At 41.7% G+C, this 25286-nt stretch overlaps 2 long non-coding RNA genes across 4 annotated transcripts in view; one reads left to right on the plus strand and one right to left on the minus strand.

Annotated features, from left to right (window-relative positions):
* The window catches only part of LOC132342214 (uncharacterized), a 213999-nt gene extending 190393 nt beyond the window's left edge, over positions 1-23606 (minus strand). Inside the window, exons 1-2 of the long non-coding RNA XR_009490524.1 lie at positions 23078-23606; positions 11119-11215 (exon numbers count right to left, since the gene is read on the minus strand). This is a non-coding gene — a long non-coding RNA (uncharacterized lncRNA). The remainder of the gene's footprint in view (positions 1-11118; positions 11216-23077) is intronic.
* Positions 7129-24008, plus strand: LOC112449530 (uncharacterized). 3 transcript variants are annotated; one of them, XR_003038091.2, is made up of 5 exons: positions 7129-7298; positions 10106-10147; positions 11158-11237; positions 14735-14782; positions 23921-24008. It is a non-coding gene; the product is annotated as an uncharacterized lncRNA (long non-coding RNA). The 3 variants fall into 3 exon arrangements; XR_009490522.1 differs by lacking the exon at positions 11158-11237 and having other exon boundaries at positions 7134-7298; XR_009490523.1 differs by lacking the exons at positions 11158-11237; positions 14735-14782 and having other exon boundaries at positions 7137-7298; positions 23921-24006.
* The last annotated feature ends 1278 nt before the right edge of the window (positions 24009-25286 follow it).

Below are 25286 nucleotides of genomic sequence, written 5' to 3' on the forward strand. Positions count from 1 at the left end.
CGGATTTGGGGTGTGGGGAGGACATAAACATTCCATCTACATGTTTAGGTTAGCATAGGTTTTCCCTCTACTAACAGTTCCTGAGTATCTCAGTATTTTGTGTGTTTCCCAGATCCTCCCTTCACCAGGCATTTAATTCTGGATTCTGTGAACTGCTTCTCCTTCCCTAAGGAGAGCCATCCCCAAGTAGAACAGAAACTCTTCCCCTTCACTTTTTATAGCCTAGCAGATACAAGCTACTTTTGAAAAAAAAAAAAAAGATACTAAATTTATTCTAAAAGTAATTCAAAGATACTGCACAGTCCCCCGCTCCTTTAAGATCCCTGATAAACCAAGTTTATGGCATGTCCTCTCCTCTACATCAGGCCACTTGCTCAGCCCCAAGGGTTTATCCAACAGCTGTCTGTGCTCCAGGTACTTCCACCACATCTCCATGTGTAGGTCAAAGGGAACCCAGTCCCAGAGAAAGAAGAAAATGTTTTCCCCACCCTATTCTAAGCCTCATTTAGCAGTGACTTCTTTCCAGAATGGCTGACAACTGAAACATCCATTTCTGTTGGAGGCAAACTCACTCCAGCTACAACCTTGCAGTTGAGCTGTTCACAGGACAATTCTATGATGACTGATAACCTTCTTCCCAAAGTGTGTGTGCTTAGCCTGGCCCCAGTTTGTAGGATATCAATAGCTCAGTGGCAATTAGGTTATTAGTTATTATTCTGTGATGGGCAGAATACTAGCTCTCAAATATGTCTATATCCTCATCCCTGGAACCTGTGCATGTGTGTGTCACCTTTCAAGGTGAAAGGAACTCTAGATGTGGTAAAGTTGGGGATCTTGAGATTAGAAAACTATCCTGGATTATACGTGTGGACACAATGTCATCACAACAGTCCTTAAAGGTAGAGGACATTTCCTGGCTGTGATCAGGGAGATGTGACCACAGAAGCCTGGTCAGAAAGATGCAACATTAATGGCTTTGCAGTGAAGAAACAGGGCCACAAGCAAAGGGATGTAGGCAGCCTAGAGAAGCCAGAAAAAGCAAGGAAATGGATTTCCCCTAGAGCCTCAAGGAGGAACACAGCTCTGCCAACACCCTGACATTAGCCCACAGTTCTGACCTACAGTTTGTAAGATACATTTGTGCTGCTTTAAGACACTAAGTTTATGGTAACTTGTTATAGCAGCCATAGAAAGCCTTATTCCTTTTCAGTCTCTTCTCATTAAGCATAGAAAAGACATGGAGACGCAGTCTCACCTAGGAATATACATTCCTAGGAATATGCTAGTAATATGTATTATTTGTGTTACTCTTGTCGTGTGAGTTAATCTTGGATACAATGTAGGGGATTCTGAAAAGCAGAACTTGTGTACTAACTTTAGTCATTCTTGGACACCAGAAAACAATTTAAAACAATAAAGTTAAAGATCATTGGGAGAAATTTTAAATCAATTAGAAATAAATTCTCCAGCTCAAGGTGTCTCAAGTTGTCTGAGACTATTGACATTTGGGGCCTGGCCATTCTGTGTTGGTGGTGGTGAGGGTGTCCTGTGCGTTGTGGGATATTTAGCAGCAACCCTGACTCTACCCACTAGATACCAGTAGCCTCCAACTGTGACAATCAAAAATGTCTCCAGACATGGCCAAGTATCCCCTCGAGAAAAAACTATGGGTGACTGAGAACCAATGTTTTATCCCAAAGGTATATTGGGGGAAAATAAAAGAAGCCATCTTCCAGGGATAACTTGGCTATTTCAGAATAGGAAAGTGTTCCATTGAGAAATATATGCTGGTAGGATATGTGTCCATCCCACCAGTCATTAGGTTCTCAATGCATGGAACACAGTTTGGGATATAAATATCCATTTTGCGTGACTTAGGTATTTGGATAAATTCATTGCTTTCTCCCCTACTTTTAACACAAGCTCTTTTTCCATGAGTCAATCATTTTTCCTGGCAAACTGACTTCGAATGGCATTAAATAAGAAAGGTATGGTGGCTGCACTTGTAAGGGCATGGCGTGACTTCTTAGGAGATCAGGCACCAACTCAACCAACTGGAGGTAGCTTTGAGTTACAGGGCACAGGCTAGTGGGCAGAGGGGATGTTGCCACAGAGCCACTCACTGAGAGGGGCAGCAGCTTCCAGCAGAGCTAAATTAACTTGGGCTAAAGTTATCAGATGGGATCTGTTCTTAGAAAAAAACTCCACTGAAGTAGATGTCCACATGTACAAACAGCCCCACACTTCTATTCCATGAATGAAATTTAGCTACATTAACCTTAAGTGCTGGCATCTCAGGCGGCCACATGTACAAGAAATCAAAGGTTATGTATTCTTCTCAAATATGGTAATGATCTAAAAATAGGGAAGTGATTTAGGAACTAAACAAAGCAACAGAGTTGGTTGTTTATAACCTGTGAATAAGCCAGTATATTAATTCAGCAGACAACAATTTGAAAATGAAGACATCACTAGAGCAAACCTTAATCCATTATCAAATCAGATGAACTCAAATTAATAAATTAATGGAGCACTGAGCCCAGGGTTCTATTCTATAGCAAAATATCCAAGAATTTGGGTGACATCTTTTCTCAGACCATCGATAAGGTCAGCTGGGTATCTTTTATAGGATAGTTTTAAGTTGGGATTGTCTTTGAAGTACATGTATGATGTCCATTTGCCAGATGCGGTAATAGTCCCTGGAAGCAGTATTTAGGAATGGAAAAGTAAGTTAAAAGTGATAGATAAATGGGATCTTTTTAACAGGGTTCTATTTTAGATAATTTTTATAAATATATTACCCATAAAGAATAATCACGACACAATTAGGAAAAAAAAAAAAAAAAACATTTCTCCTTCAAAATAATTAATCCCCATTTCCCGTTTAGATTAGATTCAAGGTGATGCCTCAATTACATTACAGATAAAGGCATCATGACCACACGTTTATAGTTCTCCTTAAATATTTCATGGTCCATTACCTCAGGGGAGATTAAGTCCCTATGAGTTTCTCCAGAATGAGGGCTGATGGATGGAAGCTTCAGAAAATCAAGTTTCAGAGCAAAATACAAAAAGAAACGTCTGGTTGTTTAATGAGAATGGCTTAGCCATAGACTGAGCTCCACTGGGCATCGACTCCTCCTGCAGGGTCTGCATCATCAACTAAAAATGATTTAAAGGAGAGGCTAGGCAGCCCTTAGAACAGCCTCTTCATGCTGCCAGGGTCCACTCCAGCATCTGGAGGTGGCCATCAGCTAAGGCTCCCAGGTCCTGGCTTCTAAGAGGTCAGATGACTCTCCCAGCCCCACAGGGACCCGAGACAGCCCCCAGGGCATCAGGGACAGGATGTGTGGCCTCTGTCCTATGTTGGAGCCACTGGTCATGACTGAGCATGAGCTCTGTCAACAGCATGGGTCAGCAGAGAACACAGATGGCCCACTGTCTGTTCTTCTCTGCCCTTACTCCCCTCGCCATCAGCAAAGTGTTTTGTAATCAATTGATGATTCCATCCCTAATTAGGTAGGTCCCCTTTTGATGTTTTTGAGCTTGCTCAAAATTTTGGCTCAAGGGAGCTCAGCTCGGTGCTCTGTGATAACCTAGAGGAGTAAAATGGTAGGGGGGAGTGGGAGGGAAGAGCAAGAGAGAGGGGATATATGTGTGTATATATAGCTGATTCAATACTGTATAATATTGTTAGACAATTATACTCCAATTTAAGAAAAGAATTAAAGCATTTTAGACAGCTAAACAAAAATTGGCTCAAATCTATTCCTTGAGTTGGGCTTCCCTGATAGCTCAATTGGTAAAGAATCCACCTGCAATGCAGGAGACCCCAGTTCAATCCCTGGGATGGGAAGATCCCCTGGAGAAGGGATAGGCTACCCACTCCAGTATTCTTGGGCTTCCCTTGTGGCTCAGCTGGTAAAGAATCCGCCTGCAATGTGGGAGACCTGGGTTCGATCCCTGGGTTGGGATGATCCCCTGGAGAAGGGAAAGGCTACCCACTCTAATATTCTGACCTGGAGAATTCCATGGACTGTATAGTCCATGGGGTCGCAAAGGGTCTATGGGGTCGCACAGTCAGACACGACTGAAGCGACTTAGCAGCAGCAGCAGCAGAAAGCTAAAAAAAACCCAAAAAACTGGCTCAAGTCTATTCCTTGAGTGTATTTACAAACTGAAATCATTCACTCAATAAGGACCTAGTTGTGTCAGGCACTGTAGAAGCACTGGGATGAAAGGGGTGAGCAAGACAGGGGTGGGCCCTGCCTTTCAAGGTGTTAAGTGTCAACCATGAAAAATATACACATAAACAAGCACTTGCTTGTTCCAGGATGGAAGGGACATGCTCTCTCTCTAATACCTGCTCTCCAGCCTCCCTCTCCAAATGGGGTAGAATAAAGAAATACGAGAAAGTGTAGGAGCCTGTAGCAGCAGCTTCTCACCCATTGGGGTGGACAAGGGGCTTGCCAGTGCCAGGGGCCTACAAGCTGAGCCCAGAGGGAGGCGAGGGAAGGGGAATTGGGGAGAGAATGAATGTGCCAAACAGAGGACAAGCATGAAGGCCAGCAATCAAGAGAGCAAGGTATTTCTGAGGAAGCGGTAGAAGCTGCTCATGCTGGTTTGTAGAGGATCGGGGGAGGGTGCCCAGCAATGAGGATGGCGAGGTGGGCCGGAGTCCCTCTGCTCCTTGGTGTGACTGTGGTGGAGCCACATTAACTTCGTTACAGAGGGAGTAAGGAAAACCCCATCCCCAAGCGCTGGAAGCAACACACCCGATCCCAGGGCGTGTCTCTTGTCTCTTCTTCAGGCAAAGCTCTGGACCAGCCTAGACATCCCAGGCGCTGACCCTCTCTGGACACGTCCTGCACACAGCCTAGAGGTGACACTGGTGGCAGAGTCCCTGTACCCCGTCTCTGCCCTATACACCTAAGGTTGCTAGGAAGTCTCCACCCTCTCCCAGAAGGCGCCTGAGGACGAGAGGAGCGCTGCACAGCGCAGGCTCCAGCCCCCTGGTTCTGGTACCTGCATCACTGCCAGCAGACAGACGTGCGCAGGGACCTCACTGGGATGCGCCCCCCGTCAGCGCTGTTCCCAGCGCACAGCCTCTTCTGGAGAGAGAGAGGCTGGAGAGCTGGTGTTAGTGAGAGAGCATGCCCCTCCCATACCGGCAGGGTTTTATCCTTGCTTTCCACATCCTCCTCCCCAGGGGATGACTGGAAAGGACATTCTGGAATGACAGATACTAATTCCAGCCTTTCTCTTGCACATCCCACCCGCAGGGTTGCACAATATGCGGAGTGGGAGGTGAGGAGATTGTGTGGAGACAAGTCTAAGCGATGCCATCTCTCCATCTATACGGAGGGTCCCTGCCACACCTCTGCATCACCCAGCTCACTAGTGGATGAAGAGAAAGCCTTCTCTGATTGCCTCTCTTAACGACTACCATTGGCTCCGCGTCTCATGAATGCACATGCACGTTCAGGCCCACCCCTCCCCCGCTTCTCAGAGCAGGCAGTGCTCCTGGACGTTGGCACACAAAGCCCCCCGGGGAATAACCCCACGTCCTGAGAAGAAGTGGATCACGTGGTGGCCAAGTACTCTTGGTAGGCACAGAGTGACCATCCACTGGTGGCCACAGATACTGATGATTAGCTCTAGAGATCAACCTAGGAAAAGAAGCTACAGGTTTATGCAGCTAAAAGTATGATGAGTTTGGTAGAATCTGTACTCTAACTGATAGATTGTGATGCTAAGGAATGACGGTTTATTTTTTTAGGTGTGATTATGGCATAATTGATGTATTAAACTAATACAATTTGTAATGTTTAAAAATAAAATAAAATAAAAATAAAAGATCTTTCAGAAAGAAAAAAATGAAGTGAATGTTAGTCATTCAGTCGTGTCTGACTCTTTGCAACCCCACCAGGCTCCTCTGTCCATGGAATTCTCCAGGCAAGAATACTGGAGTGGGTTGCCACTTCCTACTCCAGGGGATCTTCCTGACCCAGGGATTAAACTCAGGTCTTTTGCATCACCTGCATTGCAGGTGAATTCTTTACTGTCTGAGCCACCAGGGAATCGGGGTATAAACTTTATTAATAAAATCTTCTGTTATTCTAGGGCTTATTTCAACACAGTGTGACAATGGAAGGAGAGTGGGTACTCATGTAGGTGAGATGAGCTTGGCATTAGCTTATGATTACTGAACCTGTGATGGAGATGGTTGGATGGCATCACCGACTCAATGCACATGAGTTTGAGCAAGCTCCGGGAGTTGGTGATGGACAGGGAAGCCTGGTGTGCTGCAGTCCATGGGGTCTCAAAGAGTCAGACATGACTGAGCAACTAAACTGAATCTGACTGATGGAGATTCATAGTAAATAGTAATTATTATTAATACATTATACTCTAGACTTCTGTCTATGTTTGACAAATACTGACTTTTGCCTGTGCTTCCCTACTGTGGAGTTTTAAAGCACATCCTTGGTAAATACATAAACTACTAGAGAGGGTTAAGATAACTGAAATCCTTTAAAAAGGCTTTAACAAATGGCATCTCAGTAGATGAATAAAGGCAGAACAAAGTCTCCACAGTCCCTGATGAATTCAGCAAACCTAAGATTGCTTTTGAAAGACCTTCTGCTGTGGATTATAAGTAAGTGAAAAGTTGGGCTCAGAAAATTAAAATTAGATCCCATACAAAGAAGGAAAAATCAGCAGAGATCACAAGTTGTATATATATTCTCTCTTGGCAAAGATATTGTCAGATTCACCAGATCATCAAGACTGAACAACAAAAACACACTTATTCATTTTCTGAAGTTTTGAGTCCAATTCTCCCAGAGGGAAGAGATCCAACTCCAAGGAGCCTCCAGACCTCCCAACTCGGTTTCTGAGTGAATGAGCGAGGACAGGAAATCTCTCAGAGTCATTCTTTCTATCTCAGTGATGGCAGGTCTGGTCCTCCAAATGGACACAATATTATCAAAGGGACTGGAAACACCCATGCTTAAGCCTATTATGTAGGGATGTGGCAGGATTCAGGAAGTGAATCCAAACCCTCAGGCTGGGCTCGCTCTCAAAATGCCAGAGAACTGAGAATCCAGTGAGCTGGTCATTCCATTCTAAGTTAGAACTTAGATGTCTGTCACAATCCAAATTCCTAGTCCAGACTTCAGTAAAAACTGTGCCAAGATTTTCATGTCTCTCTTCAACTGCCACTGAGGAGCTGAATTAACAGACAAGACAGATAGTGACCACTCGAGCAAGTGGTCCCTTTCTCTGGCCACTTTCAGGTAAGATCAGAGACTAACAGTGAGCTACTGAGTGCCCCCTGGGCACTTAGCACTTCACCAATACCATCAAATATCGACCTCTTAGCTGTCGCCTTCCCATTTTACAAATAAGAAAACCAAAGCCCGGAGATGTTCAGAAAGTGACCCGAGGTCGTATAACTAGTAAGTTGCTCAGCTTGGGTTTAAAACCAGATCTCTAACTACAGAACCCATGCCCTTCACCACAACACGAGCCCATCTTATTAAATCCAACAGAGACTAATAAAATATATCAGAGTATTTTCTCTCTGGCTTTGACCAAGGGAAGACATAACCCTTTCATTGATTCGTTGGGTAGGTCATCTAGCTGTGTCCTTATCCCTCACTGGAGTTCGCCTGTCTCCAGTACTGTGAAATTCTTTTCCTTCCAGAAGTTCATCAGGGCTCCAATCTGGGATATGATAGAGTCACTCATACGTTTAAAAGCAGCCACTTGTCATGATGACTATTCTCAACAATACTGTATTTACTTAATACTAGATACAATGGCACCCCACTCCAGTACTCTTGTCTGGAAAATTCCATGGATGGAGGAGCCTGGTAGGCTACAGTCCATGGGGTCGCTAAGTTGGACACAGCTAAGTGACTTCACTTTCACTTTTCACTTTCATGCATTGGAGAAGGAAATAGCAACCCACTCCAGTGTTCTTGCCTGGAGAATCCCAGGGACGGGAGAGCCTGCTGGGCTGCCATCTATGGGGTCGCACAGAGTCGGACACGACTGAAGTGACTTAGCATAGCATATATACTAAGAGAATAGAGTTCAGATGCACTCACCATACACACAAAGTTGGTAACTGTGCAAGGAAGTATGTTAACTAGCTTGACTATAATATCAACTTCACTGTACATGTATATCAAGTAATCATGTTGTATACCCTAAATATGTACAATTTTTATTAAAAAATAAAAGATAAAAAGATTTTAATTAAAAAAATTAAAGTAACTAGTTGTTCTTCATGTCGACATGTGCAGACACACGGTGATTTTGGTGGGTTGAAAGTCAGAAACTATGGAAAAAGAAATCCCTGAAAAGGATGCATCAAAAATAACTTCTGATTGGAATTCAGAAGCGAGTCCCATCTAAGGCAAAGGTGACCTGTTAACTTGCCAGAGAAACTGTTTCCCTGCCAAGGGAGGAAAGCACTCGAGACCCACAGGTATCTGGGCCAGATGGCTGTGAATGCAGTTACAATGTCCTTCTTAACCCTGAAGGACAAGTTCTTTGGCAGGAAAACTGGATACAACCCTTTGGAAGGGTATAAGTATTTATTGCCCTAACACCACTAGTACAACAATCCTGTGGCTAATAATACTGTCAATGCAAAGATCATAGTACTCACAGCCCATTACAGCCATTATTTAAATAGCACCTTTTCCATGATGTAACTTTTATACTAGCTGACCATGAGCATTTGAAGCTAAAATAAGGCAACTTGTTTCTTCATCTGTGACACTCCCATGGGTGCTCCTGCTGCTTAGTAGCTCAGTCATGTCTGACTCTTTGTGACCTCATGGGCTGTAGCCCACCAGGGTCCTCTGACCATGGGGATTCTCCAGGGAGGAATACTGGAGTGAGTTACCATGCCCTCCTCCAGGGGATCTTCCCACCCCAGGGATCGAACCCAGGTTTCTCGCATTGCTGGTGGATTCTCTACCGTCTGAGCCACCAGGGAAGCCCACCCACATGGGTAGGCTACCTTAAATCAAGTAATTCAAGTACTTTTGAGTTCCATATTATGTTCTTCAAGAAGCTACCATCCATTAGGCTTAGTATTCTGCTGTATTTTCTTCTGGAATTTCTCATGAATGGAGGTGACTACTTGTCTATGATGCTAGGCCATAAGACATTTTTAGGTATAGCAAACTCCTTAATTTAATTAAATATGTGCAAAGGACAAATAATGACTCTTTCTCACAGACATCTCACAGTGCTCTGAAGTCAGTGGCACAAATAGTTAATATTTAATTAATTAAAGTAATTGCAATTAGGGATCAAAGATTATGCTTTTCTTAAAACAGAATCATGGATTTTCCTATAATGTCACTCTCACTGGTTTATATTTTAATTCTGGATTTAGTTTGATTTTAAATGATAAAATTCCAGTCCAGTGTAACATTTAAAAAGGGAATTTATAAATTAACATAACTGAAGAGTCTTAGGGGAAAAACATCTTCAGGTATGGCTTGACCAAGGTGCTAAAACAGTGTTATTTGGACACTCTCCATCTTCTGATTTGCTTTCCTTTAGGTTGATTTTACTTTTATACAGTGTCTCCCTGGGTAGCAAAACAGCTTACTTTAGAACTTGGCAATACCAATAGAAACAAAACCTTTCCTTCCCAATAATTCTAGAAACACTCTGGGATTGAGTCTCACTATATTAATAAGGTCACTTGTCCCTTCCTACATCCAAGGAGGATAAAAACACGCTGGTTTGTGAGATCAGTCACTTACCAGGAAGGGAGGAACTAGGCAGGTGGTGGGTTTTTAGTCCCATTCAACTACAAAGTAAGATGATTTCTCAAAAATTGACATGCTGTTTCCAGAAAAGAGAAAAATGAAAACAAAGGAGACGAAACTCCTTTCGTAATCAACTCCATATAGCAAGGTAGAGTTTTAGTAAAAGCATTTGTCAAAGGCGCCTAACCAGATGATCCTAATTTATGTTTTATTCTCTTGCAAAACAACAGTGATTGCTTTGTGGTGGTATTTGTGGATTATAATTTCATAAATTTTAAAAAGTTGTTTTCTCATTTTATTGACAGATACATTTTGAATAAGGAAGAGATCAAGGGAAAATGCAAAAAGTAAGTAGTATCTCCATATTCATACTGACTCTAATGCCATCAGGGTAAATTTTGCTTATATTTACATCCAGATTTTTTTAAGTCCCGTCTCTCACATATAGAAAAGCAGACAAAAGTTGGAGAATTGCTGATCTCTGAACAATGAGCCTTAGGGTATAATCGAACTCTGCAGGAGAGCCTCTAGCCTACTAAAGATTGTTCTGGCTGCTCAGTCTATGTCGTTTGCATTTATTTTGGATTTATTTGTTCTTAGATTTTTCAACCTATACTAGCATGTAATGCAGAAGTTGCCAAGGATTTTATCAACAATAAAATTTGCAGAATGATCCATCCCTTAAAATGAAAGTAGAAATCAACGACTGTCATTGCTTTACACATGTAGTTGGTTTTTAGTGTCCTAAAATAATACTGTCTTGTTTAACACCATTGTAGACCAAGACATTCTATATAGGAAGATTTTCCAGATAATTGTTTGAATGATGTGTTACTTCAATATATCTTTCTAAAGTGCATTATTTTATGTAGTAGCTTAGCGAGCATATATATCTGGGTCATAGATAAAAACACCAACTAAATGTATACATCAAGGACTTCCCTGGTGGTCCAGTGGTAAAGAATCTGCCTGCCAATGCAGAGGACACGGGTTCAATCCCTGGCCTGGGAAGATTCCACACGCTGCAGGGCAATAAAGCTTGTGAGCCACACAACTGCTGAACCTGCATGTCTAGAGCCTGTGCTCTGTAACAAGGGAAGCCACCGCAATGAGAAGCCCACGCACGGCAACTAGAGAGTGGCCTCTGCATATGGCAACTAAAAACTAGCCTGAGTGCAGCAACGAAGACCCAGCACAACCAAATTAAATTTTAAAAATTAACACGTCACAAACCAGCGACAGTCTCACGGCTTACATTGCAATAACTTACAGGGTTTTATGGATGTTTAGCCAGTATATTAGAGAACTTCAAACTCACATGCAATTGATGTGTCCACTGTGTCCCCACCACCGCCAGATCATCAGCTGCGGCTTCTTAGTGCTGGAAGAGGGTCTTCCTTATTGCCATTTCCAACCTGTGGCAGAAGAGCAAAATAGGTAACTGAGTTTGTTAGAATTTGTTTAAAATAAAACCACATATATCATTTAAGGAACTCTGCAGTGAATCAGTGAATAAGGTACCACAGTTTCAGTGCATAAACTACGTTAGGTCCATCAACTCCTATACTCTAAAGTCAAAGACAGCAGAGCCATGAATGCATTCTTAGAACCTTACCACAGTGGCTAATACCTAACTGGTACTCAGTAAATATGGCTGAATGACTAAATAAATGTACAGCTTGGTGCTTGTTTAACTGCTCTGAAACTTAAATGTGGATTCCACCTAAATTCTTGCTGATAGTCCTTGGAAAGTGAGAAAATGTGTGCAAAACCACATAGTACTTGACACATAACATAATAGGTGTTCAGTAATACTACATGAATCAGCATTTTGCTCATCTATGATGCTATTTGCTTATTTTTAAAAATGATTTTCATTTGTTACAGAATTTTCAGAGGCTGCATGGTACCATTAAATCATGTATACCATTATACTTCATCAAGACTGGGAATACCAAGTTCAAGTCCTGGGTTTTTTACATATTATCTAATTCTGACCATGAGCAGTTAACATAATTTCTCAGAACCTCAGTTTCTCTGTGGGCAAATGGAAATAATTATTCAACCACATAAAAATGTACTGAATCCCAATCAGAGCTAAGGTCTATAAGATTCAAAAATGATCTATTGCTTTTCTACATCATATTGGTTCTTATGAAATTCAAATTAGAAAAGAATCTTTTATAAACTAAGAGTCAATTCCAACAATTAAATGGTATTGGGATTATTTTTCCATGAATGTTAAGGCCTTTTTTGTCACTGAAAATCATTTCAGTTCTTTGGTTTCTTTTTCTTTCACTGTATCATTCAGAGACAAATCAAAACAAGTAATGCTTTGCTTTTTTCAAAGTTTGTTTTTATTTGCAATTGATTTTCCCAAAGCCCAAGTTCTAGTTTTCCTTTGGACTGTTTTGTGGGAATGAGTTACATATTTTGTAGATATTTTGGGAGTATTGGGGATAAATGTTTGCTTAAAGATCTTAGAGAAAGGTTTACAGGATTTTAATAAATGGATTTGATTGCTCGAGGGATTTTACTTCCCGTATTGATCTAACAAGGATTCAAGGAATCAAGCATGGATAGAGAAGATAAAGAGTCTCTTTGAAACCAGCTCCTTTCAATATTGGGTTGAGATTCAGGGTATGCTAGGTTGCCAAGTTTAGCAAATAAAATACAGATCTAGGTAAATTAGATTTTCAGATACACAATAAATGAAGTTTTAGTGTTCAGTTCAGTTCAGTCACTCAGTCGTGTCCAATTCTTTGCGACCCCATGAATCGCAGCACGCCAGGCCTCCCTGTCCATCACCAACTCCCGGAGTTCACCCAAACCCACATCCATCGAGTCGGAGATGCCATCCAGCCATCTCACCCTCTGTCGTTCCCTTCTCCTCCTGCCCCCAATCCCTCCCAGCATCAGAGTCTTTTCCAATGAGTCAACTCTTCGCATGAGGTGGCCAAAGTACTGGAGTTTCGGCTTTAGCATCATTCCTTCCAAAGAACACCCAGGGCTGATCTCCTTTAGAATGGACTGGTTGGATCTCCTTGTAGTCCAAGGGACTCTCAAGAGTCTTCTCCAATACCACAGTTCAAAAGCATCAATTCTTCAGCGCTCAGCTTTCTTCACAGTCCAACTCTCACATCCATACATGACCACAGGAAAAACCATAGCCTTGACTAGATGGACCTTTGTTGGCAAAGTAATGTCTCTGCTTTTGAATATGCTATCTAGGTTGGTCATAACTTTTTTTCCAAGGAGTAAGCGTCTTTTAATTTCATGTAAGTATTGACAAATGTTATATCCTATATTCTATCTGGCAATTTTAGGTGAGATGATGCCTCCAAGAGTCTGAAAAGACTTCTTATTTACTTGAAAGGGCCTACGAGGAGTCTTAACAAAACTGCAACCTTCAGACCATCTTTATTCGGTTAAAAATTGAGATACATTTTCCATCTGGAAAAGGGTTCTGTAAGGTGACCAGGGTCATCTGGAAGTTTCTCTCTTACAGTCTCTCATGTAGGTAATTACACAGCTATTGGGACTGGAGTTGTCTAATCACATCAGTATGCTGCAGACCCAAGACACCTCATAGAACTACTGACTAAAAGTTCAGCTGACCACTCTTGATTAAAGTGTCTACCCATGGCCAATCCATATGGCTTGGGTACCTCCCAACACGGCGGCTGTAGTCCTAGCTAGCATCCCAAGAACGAGTCCAGTGGCCCCTGTACCTGCAGGTTCTGCACCACAGGTTCAACTAACACAGATCAAAAACATTTGGAAAAAAATTCCAGAATGTTTCAGAAAGCAAAACTTGAATTTGCCAAGCACCAGCAACTATTAACACATCATTTACATTGTATTTACAACTACCTACACAGCATTTACATTCTTTTAGGTATTATAAGTAACATAGAGATGGTATATGCATATGGAAGGATTGCATAAAGTGAAAAGTGTTACTTGCTCAGTCATGTCTGACTCTTTGTGACTCCATGGACTGTAGCCTGCCAGGCTCTTCTGTCCAGAGTGGGTAGCCATTCCCTTCTCCAGTAGATATTCCCTACCCAGGGATCAAATCCAGGTCTCCTGCACTGCAGGCTGAGCCACCAGGGAAGACCAGTAAATATATGGAAGGATTGCATAGGTTATATGCAAATACTATGCCATTTTATACAAGGCATTTGAGCACCTGAGGAATTTGGTAGCCTCGGGAGGTCCTGGAAACAACCCCTTTTGGATAGCAAGGGACACTTATATTCCAAGAGCTAACTCCTCTGCTTCTGCTTTTAAACTAAGCAAACTCAGCGTATTTGTTGATACCATCAACATGTGTTTTAGAGGTGATTAATACTTTTATGACACTTGTTACATGACTTCTGCTCTCTAGAACACATTTACTTCAACCGATAAGAATAGAAAGATGCAAAAGAGAGGTCAAATAGTGGCATGTGAAGTGAGGATTGAAGAAGGGACAGAAGGTCAGGTGGAGGCAAGTTTAAAAGTGGTGGCAGGGAAATAGTCATCTTCTTCAGTGTAAAGTGCAAGAGTTATGAATTATATTGGAATGATATATGGATTATCCTGAGAGCTGGTCTAGTTAAGAAATAAGTTGACTCCTGGGGAAGAAAAACTAAGAACATGGAATCCAATAAAAATAAAATCTGCCCAAATATTTTTATATGTTAGACTCTATAAGGGACTAAAACATAATAAATTAATGGTTTATCCTTTTTTTAAAAAATTAAAGTTTGATTTTATTCACCTGTTTTTCACCTAAGTCTATCCCTAGATGCTTTAATAAAAGGCTACTTTCCCTTAAATGCATTTAAAAATGTTAATTGGACCAATGGGATTCATCTCTAACATAGATCTTGGCTTATATTTTGAATTATACTGTAACACCCACTGCTATTTCCTTTCCATATTTCAAGAGTGTCCTGAGTATAAGCTGAGAGCCCCAAAGGCATTCAGGAGCCTGAGTGAGTATAAATCCCACTCTATCAATGTTTCTAATCACAAGTCCTTGACATGCTTAAGCATGTACAGAAAATGTATAATTGAGGCTCATTCTGTAAGTGAGCCCCAGGGGTTGATGTTAGTTAAATAAATATTAGGTCTGTTGCATGGTTACCTTGTCCAGCTGTAACATAGCTGCCTGCTGAGCAAAACAGTCGGTGGCTGGAAAAGTAGTGAATAAGAACATGTTCTGCCTGCTGCTATGAGATGTGAAAGTGGGAGGCTGAGAGCCTGATTTGCCCTGAGAGACTCGATAGCATAGAAAAGGGCAAGCCACTCAGTTGGACACTTGGACTAAGATGCAACTGAATTGTTTCTGAAAGCCAAGCCCACAGGGAGAACATACCAAGAGGGAAAAATGAAATCATATTGTCCAGTCATTGACTGAAAACTCAGGCTATGATCTTCGGTCTGTCACCATATCAGAAAACACAGGATTTCACTAATAGCATTCAATAATGGGATCTGGGAAGCCACTCAAGTAGGGTGGGAAAGGTAAGGGGGTAGGGGTTGGTACATTTCATGTTGAATCAGTACACAGGGCCCTGCAAGAAAGCAAAATCACACCGGCTGTCAACCAACAGTACAACATCTTGTTGATGTGGACTGGCCACTACTCACCAGAAGAAAATTTTCCTTGGAAGATGAGAATTAGGAATGCAGAAGAGTTAAGGTCGTAAAGGGGACAAAATCAATTTGACTCCATGCAAGATAAAGGTTGAGCTCAAGGTTGAGCTCAACCTGTCCTAAGACAGCATTTCTGAACAGCCTTTGAAACAGATACTATCCTCTGAAATTTTAGTCTTCAGTCTCCTTCCCTAAGAACTAATCTTGACATTAGAGACATTTAGATAATGTTGGAAATTTAAGGTGGATCTTTCCACATGAAATGTTGCTTTAACCTTGTATCATCATTGCTGCAAAAAGACAAGCAAGGTTATTCATCGTTATTTCAAACTTCTGTTACTATTCCTCTCTCACTTAAAGAAAAACAACACATGAGCTTTATTTAACTTAATTTACAGACCTCCATTGTTTATCTTCCAGGGAAGATCAAAATCTCTCCTTTATTCCTACGTGTTTGAAGCCAGATCATCATAACCAACAAAATTTGCAGCTATGTACCCAAATCTTCTAAGTCTTTTCTGATAATATTTCTGCTTTCCTCAGATTACTGTTATAAAACATATGTATATACCCCATTTCATTTCTATCTCCCTTTCCTGTCTCAGCAAGAGTATTGTAGCAGCTCCATTAAGGTATTCATTCAGATTTCCAAATATAAGACTCCCTGGAATAGCTTTGCCAGTTGGAACTTTACAGAACAGAGGTAGGTAAATTGACATTTTTAGAGCTTGAGATGAAGATGTAGCAAAACAAACTGCAACATAGAGAAGACATATCAGGATTCTTTTTAAGATGGTTTCAGTGGTTCATATCAACCACTGAAACTCCACTAGCACTGAAATGACTTATTAAACAACTTTATTCATGGGTAACATTCAAACTCTTGAACCACTCAGACTGTTCAGTTCAGTCGCTCAGTTGTGTCTGACTCTTTGCAACCCCATGGACTACAGCACGCCAGGCTCCCCTGTCCATCACCAAATCCCAGAGTTTACTCAAACCCATGTCCATTGAGTCGGTGATGCCATCCAACCATCTCCTCCTCTGTCTTTCCTTCTCCTCTTGCCTTCAATCTTTCCAAATCATCAGGATATTTTCAAATGAGTCAGCTCTTTGCATCAGATGGCCAAAATATTGGAGTTTCAGCTTTACCATCAGTCCTTCCGGTGAACACCCAGGACTGATCTCCTTCAGTATGGACTGGTTGGATCTCCTTGTAGTCCAAGGGACTCTCAAGAGTCTTCTCCAACACCACAGTTCAAAAGCATCAATTCCTCGGTGCTCAGCTTTCTTTATAGTCCAACTCTCATATCCATACATGACCACTAGAAAAACCATAGCTTTGACTAGATGGACCTTTGTTGGCAAAGTAATGTCTCTGCTTTTTAATATGCTATCTAGGTTGGTCATAGCTTTTCTTCCAGGGAGCAAGTGTCTTAATTTCATGGCTACAGTTACCATCTGCAGTGATTTTGGAGCTCCCAAAATAAAGTCTCTGTTTCCATTGTTTCCCCATCTATTGTCATGAAGTGATGGGACCAGATGTCATGATCTTCATTTTCTGAATGTTGAGTTTTAAGCCAAGTTTTTCACTCTGCTCTTTCACTTTCATCAAGAAGCTCTTTAATTCTTCTTTGCTTTCTGCCATAAGGGTGGTGTCATCTGCATTTCTCCTGGCAAACTTGATTCCAGCTTGTGCTTCATCCAGTCCAGTGTTTCTCATGATGTACTCTGCATAGAAGTTAAATAAGCAGGGTGACAATATACAGCCTTGATGTATTCCTTTCCTTATTTGGAACCAGGTTGTTGTTTCATGTTCAGTTCTAACTGTTGCTTCCTGACCTAGATACAGATTTCTCAAGAGTCAGGTCAGGTGGTCTGGTATTCCCATCTCTTTAAGAATTTCCACAGTTTGTTGTGATCCACACAGCAAAAGGCTTTGGCATAGTCAATAAAGCAGAAATAGATGTTTTTCTGGAACACTATTGCTTTTTCAGTGATCCAATGAATGTTGGCAATTTGATGTCTGGTTCCTCTGCTTTTTCTAAAACCAGCTCGAAGATCTAGAAGTTCGTGGTTCATGTACTGTTGACGCCTGGCTTCTAGAATTTTGAGCATTACTTTGCTAGCGTGTGAATTCAGTGCAATTGTGCAGTAGTTTGACCATGCTTTGGCATTGCCTTTCTTTGGGATTGGAATGCAAACTGACCTTTTCCAGGCCTGTGGCACTGCTGAGTTTTCCAAATTTGCTGGGATATTGAGTGCAGCACTTTCACAGCATCATCTTTCAGGATTTGAAATAGCTCCACTGGAATTCCATCACCTCCACTAGCTTTGTTCATAGTGATGCTTCCTAAGGCCCACTTGACTTTGCATTCTAGGATGTCTGGCTCTAGGTCAGTGATCACACTATTGTGGTTATCTGGGTCATGAAGATCTGTTTTGTATAGTTCTTCTGTGTATTCTTGCCACCTCTTCTTAATATCTTCTGCTTCTGTTAGGTCCATACCATTTCTGTCCTTTATCGAGCCCATCTTTGCATGAAATATTCCCTTGGTATCTCTAATTTTCTTTAAGGGATCTCTAGTCTTTCCCATTCTGTTGTTTTCCTCTATTCCTTTGTATTGATCACTGAAGGCTTTATTTCTTCTTGCTATTCTTTGGAACTCTGCATTCACATGGGTATATCTTTCCTTTTCTCCTTTGCCTTTCCCTTCTCCTCTTTTCACAGCTATTTGTAAGGCCTCCCCAGACAACCATTTTGCCTTTTTGCATTTCTTTTCCTTGGGGATGGTCTTGATCCCTGCCTCCTGTACAATGTCAGACAGCCTGTGTACTGAATTAAACCTGAGTTGAGAGTTGTAACCCTTTGGCTGCTGGATTGTGTGTGTGTGGTAGGGGAGGCCACTGTCAAGAGGTCCCTGGGTCTGAGCACAGCTGCTATTTACATGAGTATTTCAACATTCTAGCAACTGTATTAGTTGTGTCTGTGTACACCTGCATCATATTATTTCTGTTTATAGCCTAGGCTGCTCCAAATTATTCATTACAAGATGTACCAGAAAACATGATATGGTCCAGATTTTGTATTTCTGCTGTATTTCTTATGCAATTGTGTGATTAATCTCAATGTCTTAGGTTTTGTATGTAAGATAGTTGAAAACACAGTGATTGTGAAAACTTTCCAGAGGACGATCTGTCACCAAAAATCTCACTTCTCTCCAGCATTGTTTGTCTTTGAAATAGTCTTAAAGAATATTTGTCCTGTAACCTTCCTAACGTGCTCATTAAAAAAGCATAAATACTATTTTAGCTAGGTTCAGATTTAAAAGAAGGCATAAGTATAGTCATCATCATTACTGCATTGTGTTGATGTTAGATACTTTCAGCACCTAATAGTGTTCTAAAGTAGTGATTCCCAATCTTTTTGGCACCAGGAACAGGTTTAATGGAAGACAACTTTCCACTGGGGTTGGGGTTGGGGGATGGTTTGAAGATGTTTCAAGTGCCTTACATGTATTATACACTTTATTTCTCTTATTATTAACTCAGCTCCACCTCATATCATCATGCATTAGATTCCAGAGGTCAGGGACCTCTGTTCTAAAGGGAAGTTTATGTTCCCTCTTTTTCACCATCCATAAATTAAATATTCTTGATTGGGTAAAAAAATATATTCTTCTCATATTTTTTACCACAATAAGAAAAAATAATGATGTTGGCATCTTAGGGTTGATTAGAGTATATTACAAATCCAGGAACATCTAATATAAGAACATAAATAAGTATTTATATGCATGCAGACTTGTTGGCATCCCACTCCAGTACTCTTGCCTGGAAAATCCCATGGACGGAGGAGCCTGGTAGGCTGCAGTCCATGGGGTCGCTAAGGGTCGGACACGACTGAGCGACTTCACTTTCACTTTTCACTTTCATGCATTGGAGAAGGAAATGGCAACCCACTCCAGTGTTCTTGCCTGGAGAATCCAAGGGATGGGGGAGCCTGGTGGGCTGCCGTCTATGGGGTCGCACAGAGTCGGACATGACTGAAGTGACTTAGCAGCAGCAGCAGACTTGTTGTTTAGTTGCTAAGTGGTGTCTGACTCTTTGCAACCCCTATGGACCATAGCCCACCAGGCTCCTCTGTCCCTCGGATTTCCCAGGCAAAAATACTTGAGTGGGTTGCCATTTCCTTCTCCAGGGGATCTTCCTGACCCAGGAAGATCCTGCATCTCCTGCATTGGCAGGCAGATTCTTTACCACTGAGCCACCAAGGAAGCCCTATGTATGCAGATACCTGTCTTCTAATCGAGACATGACTTGTAAACATCAAGACTTGCATAGTAAGTTGATTAAACAAATATACATGTGTGTGTGTGTGTGTGTGTATATATATATATATATCCTGTATATCCTCTACTTTACTATCATGAATATCTGAGGACACATACAATTTTCACAGCTCATTCTATTTCCTCAGCAGTTGACTTGAAAACAGCTTATTTGCATTAGCCACAAAACCCAAACGCTTAGTTGATAAAGGAATGAAAAGTAAAACATGTACCAAGGGAGATAAACCTGTTTCTTTATCTCATCCCTCACTGGCTTGAAAATGTCTCTGAGGGAAGAAAAGTTTGCAGGAATTTGGTTCCACGTGGTGGAGGATGATTTATGAAAGTTCAATTACAGCCTGACCCCATCTGTGGTATTTGCCAAGAACCAGCTGTGTCTTTGGTAAAGTAGGACAAAAAAAAAAAAAAAAGCCCTGAATGCATATTGAGCTTCAAAACAAAGAACAACATAATAGGAGGCTGCCAGATACACATCTCCTGAAAGGCCATTATAATTAAAAATATCTGAATAGTATTTTAAATACAATATACAAGGTCATTCCAATAAGAAGGTAACACAGGCATTGACAGAGAATGACAAGAATACTCAGAAAGCAAGTGCTTGGAAATTATATTGCATGTGAAGTTTCACATGGTGGTTTTAAAAACTGTGTCAGAAGAAAGGGTATAATTTGTCTCCCATTCTAATTTGATTGTCATGACAGGAGGTAGGCTGCCACTCAAAGGCTCAGAGACCTGCTATTGCTTCTGCATTGTTTATACCTGCAAGAGACGGTGTGTCATCTAAGTAACATTTTACAAGTCCCAAAACAAAGTTTCAGAAAGGGTCTACACTATTTACTGATTGGTAGGTTAGGAAAGGCAGAATAAAGCAGCAAGTGCTGAGATGTGTGCTGGGAAATGTCTGTTTAATACAGTCCATCTTCAAACCGTAGTGCTGGAGAAGACTCTTGAGAGCCCCCTGGACAGCAAGGAGACCCAACCAGTCAATCTTAAAGGAAATCAGTCCTGAATGTGCATTGGAAGGACTGATGCTGAAGCTGAAACTCCAGTACTTTGGCCACCTGATGTGAAGAGCTGATTCATTGGGAAAGACCCTGATGTTGGGAAAGATTGAAGGCGGAGGGTGAAGGGGGTGATAGAGCATGATATGGTTGGATGGCATCACCAACTCAATGTACATGAGTTGGAGCTGACTCTGGGAGATAGTGGACAGGAAGGCCTGGTGTGCTGTAGTCCATGGGGTTGCAAAGAGCTGGAGATATCTTAGGAACTGAACAACAGTCTTCTACTGAACCTGTCTTGAGCCACCTAGCAAACAGTTTATGATGTTTTGAGTATCAGGACTTGAATCAAGATGCCAGATTTCAATTCTAGTGCCACGTATTTCCTCCATAACAAGGACAATCATTTCCTCCAGAGCTCCACCTACCTGTCTGTAAAATGAAGATTACATGCATGTTTTTCCACTGAGAGTTGTAACCAAGAGATTATCTTAGGTGAATAAACCTAACACAAGAAGCGATATAGATTTCAGACACACAGGTGTTGAACACTCCTTGGTGTTTTAAAAGAAGAGATACTTACTTTGAAGAAAAGACGTACAAGGATTTAAAACATCTTAACTAACTACAAATAATGTTCCCTGGACTTTGGAGGAGGTAAATTATTCTCACCAGAAGCATAAGAAAGGCTAAATTAAAGTTTCTTTTTTTGGTAGTCTCTCCCCGACAGGAAGCTGCTATCTCTCTTCTTCAAATGCTGCTTAGACCCCTGCAACTTAAATTTAGCTCTCTGGCAGCCTCTCCTTCCTCCTATGGGCTACAAGTGGTGTTAAATGACAGACAGATGTTAAACAAGATACTTCCCTGCACAGCTGCCTTGCCTCTTTGAGTAGGCTCCGATCTCTATTTAAACAAAAAAGAAGAAAGAAATCTGAAGATAAGCCTGTCAGAGTGTTCTGAAATTAACATAACTCAGACCTCCTGCCAGTGTCCTAAAACTTAAAATAGTGAGTTGCCAGCTCGCTGCAAGACTTTGCAAGCAAAGCCCATGTCTTGATGTTGGAGCAAGTCTGCAGCGCTTCCCTAGGCACTGGGAGAATTCAGAAAGCGATAAAGGAGAGAGCAACGCCTCCTTGTAAAACTACACATTGAAAAGCTGATGTCCTCCCGGCCCTTCCTGTCACAGATGCTAACCACAGGGAAATCATCTCTTTCTGTATTTACTGAGCCAGGCTAATAGCTTTACCATCCACGCCCCATTTACTCTTTATAACAATCCTGTCAAAAGCATATTTACACTTCCTGTTTGGATAGAGAATTCCAGTAGAAGCAAGTTAGTAACATGACCAAAGGTCATACAGGTAGCTGGTAACTGGGATTTCATCTGATCCAAAGTCAGCCTATATAATACAAACAGAGAGACTAAAAGATGCTGAAGGAAGACTCTGCAAGAAGACTGTGGTGGATTGAATGGTGGCCATCAGAAGAGATGTAAGCATCCTAACCCCTGGAATCTGTGAATATAATGTTATTCAGAAAAGGGGTCTTTGCAGATGTAATGAATTTTGAGGAACTTGGGATCATCCTGGACCGTGCATGCGCAGGCACACACACACTCAATTGCATCCAATCTCTTGTGATCCCATGGACTGTAGCCCGCCAGGCTCCTCTGTCCATGGGATTCTCCAGGCAAGAATACTGGAGTGGGTTGCCATTTCCTACTCCAGGGGAATCTTCCCGATCAGGGATCGAATCCATGTCTCTGGTGTCTCCTGCACTGGCAGATGGATTCTTCACCACTGTGTCACTTGGATCATCTGGGTGGGACATAAATCCAACGACAAGTCTCCTTATACAAGAGAAAGGCAGAAGGTGCTCTGACACAGAAAGAAGAGGAAAAGACATGGACACAAAGAAGAGGACCGTGAAAAGACAGAGGCAGAGACCAGAGGGGCAATGCCACAAGCCTGGGGAGCTCGGAGCAGCCAGGAGGCAGAAGAGGCGAGGAAGGGTCCTCTCCTGCAACCTTCAGAGGAAGCACAGCCAGGCTAACATGTTGATTTCTGACTCTGGACACCAAAATGGTGAGACAGTGAGTTTCTGTTTTAAATCACCAGATTTGTGGCAATTTATGACAGCAGCTCTAGCAAAATAATACAGAATTAGACAAAAATCCTTAGGTTAACACTTTTGGAGGCCCCTGTAATTATCATGACTAGATTATAAGAGACACCACCTTGCTTCCCTTTGTATCTCTTACATTCATGATACTCACCTGTAGCTCAGTGAATATTTGTTGACTTGGCCCATGGGAGCAGCTGAAAGTGTGGCAAGTGGGAGCCAGGCGTGTCTCCAAGACTGGCATCATCTGAGGGCAGACAGAGGAGACTGTGGCAAGTCAGCCCCTTCCAAAGGGCAGATCAGACTGAAATCACCCAGGTGGCTCTTTTTTGAGATTGAGAAAAAGGATCAGGAACCCTGTCCTCATTTTGGGAGATACAGAGGAGGCTCTTCCAAGATGGCTGAGTGGTAAAGAATCTGTCTGCCAGGACAGGATATGCAAGGGACACAGGTTCCAACCCTGGGTTGGGAAGATCTCTGGAGGAAGAAATGGCAACCCACTCCAGTATTCTTGCCTAGAAAATCCAATGGACAGAGGAGCCTGGTGGGCTACAGTATATGAGGTCACAAAGAGTCAGACACACTGAGCTCATGTGGCTGAGAGGAGGCCCCAGGATATTCACAGCAATTACATGTTTTCAGTCCTCATCTAATCAAAACACTGTCAGGGAGATGGAGATAGATTCCTATACATTTTAAATTGGAAAAAAAAAAAAAAAAGAATAAATCAGAGGCCCTTCTATCATTCACTCTTTTGTTTCATTTTTATTTAAAAAATAAATTATTAAAGATATACAAAGGAATGCAGTAACATCTCCTTCCCCCATCACCCATTCATTCACTGACCAAACATTTGTCAAGTGACTACCATGCGGGCTCTTCTCATGTTTTCCAACTATACATTCATATTCTTTGAGAATACCACCAGATGTATCTGTTCTGTTCCCATTTTTCTACCTCTAATATTTTTTCTGTAATTTTTTTGTGTCTTTGACAGGTGTCTTGCCATCTCGCCCTGGAATATCTGCTGCTCCCTTCTTATTCATAGAGGTGATGTTTCTTTAAGTTTTTGGCTGAAGGTTCACATTTTTCACCTGCTCTGTGGCAGCTTTTTTCTGGCGAGTGTTCTTTGTTGGTAACTTTATTCTTCTTTTTCACAGATTTTTCTTAAAGTGTCTCTGGGTTGCTATCGTACCATCTTACATCTTTTAAGTGGGTTGAACTTTTCTGCACTAGGCATTTAAGAAAGTTCCTGTGAGGAAAGAGGATGGATCAGAGTAGCTTGCAGGTGTTTCAATCCAGAGAACCTTCTGTTGCTTCTACAGAAATCTGACTGCTTCCTGCAAATATGATGCCTCCATTGCATTCTTTGTGTACCTTAACTGCTTCTTCCTGTTTCAATTACCTGCTTTTCAAAGTCAAAGTTTAGAAGCATTTTGCTTGCCAGCCCTGACACCAGATTTCTACACTTACTACAGCAAACAGCCATGCAGCTTTTTTACTACATGACATAGCTCTTCCCTCCAAAAAAAAAAAAAATGTGTTTTTGCAAATTCCTTCTGCAACCCACCATTGCCAGGCCATCTCAGTATACCTCTGGACTTTATGCTAGATCAATTCTAACCAATCTCAGTTAGTTTTAGCAGTCATTTCACAAACGTCAGGGTCTGCAGATTGTTGCTGTTCTTCAGTCATCCAGTTGTGTCTGACTCTTTGCGACCCCATGGACTGCAGCACACCAGGCCTCCCTGTCCCTCACCATCTCCTGGAGTTTGCCCAAGTTCATGCTCATTGCATTAGTGATGCCATCCAGCCATCTCATCCTCTGACGCCCTTTTCTCCTTCTGCCCTCAATCTTTCCCAGCATCAGGGTCTTTTCCAGTGAGTTGTCTGCAGATTATCTGTGTCCTACTTCACAGAAGATAGAGTCTGAGAGGCTTTTTAAAAAAATTTTACCTGTTGCTTTTAGATGATTTCTAGGACAAGAGGGTAAACATGTGGTGTAGAAAGCCACGTAAAATGGGCTATTTCAGCTTTCTCAAAATGACAGCCTTGAACTGAAAGGAATACTTTTAGCACAGCCAAATTTTCAGGATTTGGAGTATATTTTAATTCTGTATGTTACATTCATGCTGGCCTATGAATGAGGTATTTGAGTGTGATATGATTAGGACTGGTTGTTCTTTCTTGGTTTTCCAAACTTTCTGTCATGACTCTCTTAGCTTCAACACATACCCATATTCACACACACACACACACTCACAGGAGAGGATGCTATATAAAGATTAAATAAGTGAGCACAAAAAATGTCCTTTGAGGACTTCCCTGGTGGTACAATGGGTAAGAATCCACCTGCCAGTGGA

The sequence above is a fragment of the Bos taurus genome, chromosome 14, assembly GCF_002263795.3.
Source record: "Bos taurus isolate L1 Dominette 01449 registration number 42190680 breed Hereford chromosome 14, ARS-UCD2.0, whole genome shotgun sequence".
NCBI classification, from domain to species: domain Eukaryota; kingdom Metazoa; phylum Chordata; class Mammalia; order Artiodactyla; family Bovidae; genus Bos; species Bos taurus.